This window comes from Alnus glutinosa, chromosome 3 (assembly GCF_958979055.1).
Source record: "Alnus glutinosa chromosome 3, dhAlnGlut1.1, whole genome shotgun sequence".
Classification (NCBI taxonomy): Eukaryota; Viridiplantae; Streptophyta; class Magnoliopsida; order Fagales; family Betulaceae; genus Alnus; species Alnus glutinosa.
The window spans coordinates 6,871,742-6,878,532 of record NC_084888.1 but is presented as its reverse complement, the minus strand read 5'-3'; the positions used below and the strand labels follow the sequence as shown (position 1 = coordinate 6,878,532).

Genomic DNA, 6,791 nt, shown 5'->3' with positions numbered 1-6,791 from the left:
TCCCTCTTTGGCTATGTCAATGGGGACACACCTTGTCCTCCTCAATTTCTTGAATCTTTTGACCTCAGCACTGGTACCTCCACCCAAACACTCAACCCTTCTTACACAACTTGGTACCAACAAGATAAGCTCATCCTCAGCCTGTTGATGTCCACTGTCTCAAAGAGTTTTCTCACCCATGTGGTTGGCCTCAAGACCTCCCGTAAGGTATGGCTTACTCTTGAGTGCATGTTTGATGCTCAGTCTCAAGCCCGTGTGATGCACTCACGTTACCAGCATACTACATTGAAGAAAGGATCCTCTTAAATCTCTGATTTTTTTTTCAAAAGGCTCAAAGCCTCGCTCACACCCTTGCAGCTATTGATGAACCCCTGAAAGACTTTGAGTTAATCTCTTATATTCTTGTTGGTCTTGGCTTTGACTATGACCCACTGGTTACATCTATTACAACCCGCATTGATCCTGTCTCTTTAGAGGATCTATATGGTCCTTTACTGACCCATGAGCAACACCTTGATCATGCTAATATTGCAGGTGATTTAGCCATCCCTAGTGTTCATGTCGCTCAACGCAGCACCAACTCTGGGCGTCCATCACGCCCTTTTCGTGGTCGTGGCAGAAGGGGCCGTGGTCGTGGTTCATTCCAACAGCATTCTTCCAAAACCACTAGTTTATCCTGGCAGCACTCTCTCAACACCTCTTCCAACCAGCCTGTTTGTCAAGTTTGTTCTAAGCCAGGCCACACAGCTCTCAAATGCTATCATAAATTTGACCACTCCTATCATGTTGACTCAGCACCCCCTTCGGCCTTTCTCACCATTCCTCCTGGGCCATCTGACATGAACTGGTATCCTGATACTGGATCTACCAATCATCTCTCTAATCTCACCATTCGGGCTGATGCTTATCATGGTCCTGACCAAATCCGCGTTGGTAATGGCCAAGGTTTGGAAATTCGTTACACTGGTTTGGGTTCTTTATCCACTCCTACTCGTGTTTTTAAATTGTCTCATCTTTTTCATGTTCCCCACATTCAAAAAAATCTCATCTCTGTTCATCAATTTACCAAATGATAATCATGTTTTTATTGAATTTCACCCCTCTTTCTTTTGTGTCAAGGATCTACGCACGGGGACTTTGCTTCTCAAAGGGCCGAGTAGGGGTGGCCTCAACCCTTGGCCCAAGTCTTCCTTGCCGGGCCGACCTCAGGTTGCTTTTGTTGGTGAACGAGTTTCTTTTGATCATTGGCATCACCGTCTTGGTCATCCTGCATCTCCATTGGTTAGACGTATTTTGTCCCGGAATGGTCTCCCTGTTACTTCCCACAATAGACCTTCCTTTTGCTCTTCTTGTTCGCAAGGGAAACTACACAAGCAACATTTTGGTGTCACTGCTTCTGTTTCTCAGCAACCTTTGGATCTTTTGTTTCTTGATGTATGGGGCCCTGCCCCTGTTTTATCATCGAATAACAAACGCTATTTTCTCTTTGTTGTTGATGATTTTAGCAAATATTTCTGGATTTTTCCAATGTCATGCAAATTTGACGTTTCTGCAATTTTTGCTAATTTCAAGAGACTTGTGGAAATTTTTTTTTCCATACCATCAAAGCTGTCCAAACTAATGGTGGCGGGGGATTTATTCCCCTCTAACGCATTTTAACTTCTAGTGGCATATCTTATAGACAAACTTGTCCCCACACTCACCATCAAAATGGTAGTGTTGAACGACGACATCGTCACATTGTTGACACTGGGCTTGCTCTTCTTTCCCACTCTGGTGTTCCCTTTAAATATTGGGATGATGCTTTTGACACTGCTTGTTTTTTAATAAACCGCCTTCCCACTGCCACTTGTTCTAAATCCCCGTTTGAGCTCCTCTTTGGTAAAGCTCTAGATTACTGGTTCTTAAAAACTTTTGGTTGTGAATGTTGGCCTTACCTACGTCCCTACAATTCTCATAAATTTTCATTTCGTTCCCAATCTTGCCTTTTCTTGGGTTACAACAAACCTCACCTTGGATACAAATGTCTTGACTTATCAACTCACCATTTATACATTACCTAACATGTCCTCTTCAATGAAACTTTTTTTTCCCTACAAACATGGGTTGCGTCACTCCTCCATATTTCCTATTGTTCCACGTCCCAACTCCCCTGCTGCACCACGTGCCAGGCCTCCTGAAATTCAGTCTCTCATGCGCTGTCCTCCACGTGACATTCCCATTTTTTCTTTACCCCATGCCTCTTCACGTGGAGCTTCTCCTAATTTGACTCCTATCACCTCACCTGTCAACTCCAACACCCAATGTCAGGCTCTCCCTTTATCACGTGAATGTGTTCCTCTCTCCCCAACATGTGATTCCCTCACTTCCCAAGGTTCTCCCACTACTTTTTCTTCTAGTGGCCCACGTGACTCTATCTCTCCCTTACCACCATGCTTTGCTCCTAATTCCAAAGGACTTCCCACGTCTTCTTCTCCAAATGGTCCACGTCAATCTCTTACACCTTCTCATCGTCCCCACCCCATGGTCACACGAGCTCAAGCTCACATCCACAAGCCCAAAATATTCACTGATGGCACCGTCCGTTATCCTCTTCTCTGTGCCCTTATTGTTTCTTTAGATTCTATTGACACTGAACCCTCTTGTTTTTCTACAGCAGTCAAGTATGCAGTGTGGCGTGAAGCCATGGCCACTGAGTTTAATGCTCTCCTAAAAAATGGCACCTAGACCTTGGTTCCCTCACAACCTTCTATAAATATTGTAGGCTGCAAATGGGTCTTCAGAATCAAACGGCGCGCTGATGGTAGTGTTGAACGGTATAACGCCCGCCTTGTTTCAAAAGGTTTTCATCAACAATCTGGCATTGATTATGCTGAAACTTACAGTCCTGTTATCAAGCCTGTAACTATTCGCACAGTTCTCTCTCTTGCTGTGTCGTATGGGTGGTCTATCAAACAAATTGATGTGATTAATGCCTTCCTCCATGGTTATTTGAATGAAACAAATTGTTGGTGCTACATACTTATCTTCTAACCCTGCCTTTCATGCTCGCACCAAACACATTGAAATTGATTATCAGTTTGTTCGGGATCACATTGCCCTCCAAACTCTCTCAGTCAAATTTGTTTCCAGTAAGGATCAATTAGCTGATATTCTCACTAAACATGTAGTCTCTACCTGCTTTGCTTCACTTCGGAACAATTTGAACGTCTGTTCCAACCCGTCCAAATTGAGGGGGCCTATTGCATTTCAGTCTACTGTCTCAACTATACAACCACATATTTCCAAGCACAGTCAGCATAGCCTCGAAACTCATGAAAGCTTGAAGAGTCTCCCATCAAAACCTGCTGCCAAGCCAACCTGATTTCAAGGAAAAGCCTGCTCTCTAGTCAACCTGCTTTCCAGGAAAAGTTGCTGCCAAGTCAACACCATCTCTCCATACCATGCACTCCTTGTAAAGCCAAATATCACGGCTAGATGTCTGTTATATTTAGGAATTAGCTGAAAGTGTTTTGTTAGTTTTTCTTGCTTTAGTCTTTCTCTCTTGTAAGCTTCGGCTATAAATCATTCTCTGAATAAGAAGTCCAAAAGACAATTTACAGCAAATCAAGTTAACTTGTCTTCTAATAGGATAGGCATATGTATGACGAGCACCATTCAAGTGGACGCTGTTATTTGACTCGTTTGTTCAAAGTAACTAGCTTGCTCACTTGATCAAATTGTTATGTTTGTTGATCTGTCAAGAAATTTTATTTCAAACTGCTTTTAAGTTTCATTCATTAAACACACAAAAATGGGCTCATCATTTCAACAGACTTCATCTGAAGGAACCTACTGGCCAAGGAAAAATGGCCAGATGTATCCAAATTTAAGTTAAGTTCAGTCAACTACTTGATTAATAGAAGTTCATTAGTTATTGAGTGCATTTTTGTTCAAATTCTCATGGGGGAGTTAGGAACCATGTGTAAATGGGATGATCCTATCGGTTTATATATAATTTGGATACACAAAATTTGTCTTGTATAATTTAGTTTATAACAGCTAAAGTTATTGAGTTATGAAGTGTCCTCATTCCAAATCACTGTTAGAGCATTACTAGCAGCTTCCCTACATGGATTCCCTTCCCTACATTTTATGAAAAAATTTTAAAAAGTCATAAAATCCATACCACAGCAGCTTCCCTTCCCTTTTCTATTCCCTGTGAGGTGAACAGTGCTTCCCAATGCATTGGGAAGCACTGTTCACCTCCCATTCAATATTATACTCATAATTTTTTTTTTTTCTGAAGCAAGATGGCCACCACAATCTCCTTCTACCTCTGCGACCCCACCTCAATTATTTCAACCACCACTGGGATACCCCCTTCGTCCACCAGCGCTGTCCTCGCGTCCGGCACCAATACCAGCAGGCTCAGCACGTATGCTGACTTTATCCACCATGTTTGATGCGAAGTCCGCCATCAATTCCACCAGCGTCTTCATAATCCCCGCCTTGATGGCCCTGATCTTGTTCTCCTTCATTGAACACAGCAAGTACAGAGCCGTTGACGCGCCCTTTTTTCCCGCGGAAACCTCCAGTCTCCAGAAGGTTCATCAACAGCAGAATCGCTCCTGACCGTCCGATTGCGATCTTGTTCTCCTCCAGTTGCAAGTGTTTTGTAAGTGTTATCAGGATCAGGATCAGGTTTTTTTGTGCAAGTATTAACAGAATCGGTTTTTTCTGAATGAAAAGTTCATTTTTCTAAAAAAAAAAAAAAAAAGAAAAAAAAGAAAAAGAAAGAGAGGAAGGATCGGTTTTTTCTTTGTAAATAACTAAGTATTATCAGCACCACGTTCAATTAATAAGCAGGTAGTGAATAATAAGTTTGATTTGATGTATTTCAGTTTCAGTTCTTTGGATTAATAAATGAAAATCAACCATAATTGTGAGATGAGACTTTTCCATTGGCGGGTGTTTCAGATGTATTTACACACATGGTAGTGGTGGAAACTTTACTTATAATTTTTCTTAAAATTTTACTCAATTTTTAAGAATATATTTAAACTTTAAAATGTTTTATTTTAAAGTATTTATTTTTCAGAAAGTTTTAATTTCAGTATTCCTTAATAATTTTTCGTTAAATTCTATTAAAATTTTCAAAATACCTGTGTTTACATTTTAAAAAAATTTATAAAATTTTCAAAGATTCAAGCATAAGTATTTTTATAAATTCTGTTAAAATCTAACAAACACATAAATCATAGTAATTTTTTTAAAAATAAAAAATAAAAAATATTTTAAAAATTTTGATAAAATTTAATAAACTTTTTTAACAAAAATAGATTAAACTTGTATTATGAGAGCTTGTGTAGGAACGTAGCCATTGGCTATAGCTGCATGAGAAGCCGGAAGCCCTATATATTAAGAATTGGCGCGCTTGGATAGACGAGGTTCATTGGTTCCATGAATTCTAAAAAAATGAGTCAAGGTTTTTTGGCCGAGTTGTGATACAGTTATTATCTTTGTACAATTTTAATATTGTTTTTTTTTCAAAAAAAATAATATAATTATTGAATTTATTTTTCTACGTATAGATCTTACATATTTAATAATTAATTTTAAAAAAATATTATTAAAATTACACAAAAATTATAAATATATAATATCTCTTTTTCGTCACGCCAAATTTTGCAGGAACATGAAGTTGACAATTCCATATTTTTCCCGTCGCACATGTTTCTTGATTTGTTCAGAATATCATTTCGTTGCGATTTGGATTTGACTCTTCCGCATGGCCGGCTGGATTGTTACACAAATTAAGGTCCTAATTTATAAAAAGCCCCTAAAAAGCTGATTATATTAAATTTATAATTATAAAAATAAAAACCTCAAGAAAAAAAAAACATTTAAAAGATATTTCCAGAACTATGGACCGTCCCTGTTGTCATAATAAATGTCATGTGATTACAAACAACACATGAAGGTTGTTGATTTTATAAGTTGGCGGACTCGATAAATTTATATTAGTTTTGGGTGAAAATGTGGATTCAGATGCAGTAATTAGTAATATCAGCATTCATATAATGCGGTTATTATTTTTAAGTATTCGAATCTGCATCATGTAATAACCATCCACATCCGTGTATTTGTTGCAGTTATTATCTGATATCTGTATATGATCAGATAATGAGCGTTTTGGATTAGTATCTAAATTTATATGTAAGATTAAATAATGCAGTTATTACTATATGCAAGCTTAAATAAATTAAGATTTCATTTGTTACATAATTCACGATTATCGGTCATAGATGATCATTGTCTCATAGAGTAATTGAGATTTGGATTACCTAAAGAAAGGAAAAAGAGAAAATAAAAGTAAATGTAGTGAGACATGACTCTAAGATGATAGTGAAAAAAACATAACATAACCTAAAAGTCCTAAACTTACTAAATTCAAAACGACGTTGTTTTAGTGAATTTACTTAAATATATAAAATATATATTATATACAAAGGGAATGTGAATACGGTTATTAAAGGCATTTGCATACCTTAAAACCGCTATCCGCGCCTGTATATGCGGATAGTATTTTTTCTAACCGCATCCGCATATGTGAATAAAGGGATGTAGGCGATGATTATCCGCCCGCATTTTCACCCCTAATACTAAGGGCGTGGGTGTGTAATTGCTTTGAAAAAATATACTTAAAGTCAAGGGTGTACAAATAGTTGCGATTGCAACTATTTTGTCTTGAAAATAATCGCATTTTCACCCCTAATACTAGGGGTGTGGGTGTGTAATTGCTTTGAAAA

The 6,791-nt window shown here is 38.3% G+C and overlaps 1 non-coding gene across 1 annotated transcript; it reads left to right on the top strand.

The window, feature by feature from the left end:
• Nucleotides 1–368: 368 nt before the first annotated feature.
• Nucleotides 369–507, top strand: LOC133865109 (small nucleolar RNA Z247). Its single transcript, XR_009899641.1, has one exon. It is a non-coding gene; the product is annotated as a small nucleolar RNA Z247 (small nucleolar RNA).
• The last annotated feature ends 6,284 nt before the right edge of the window (nt 508–6,791 follow it).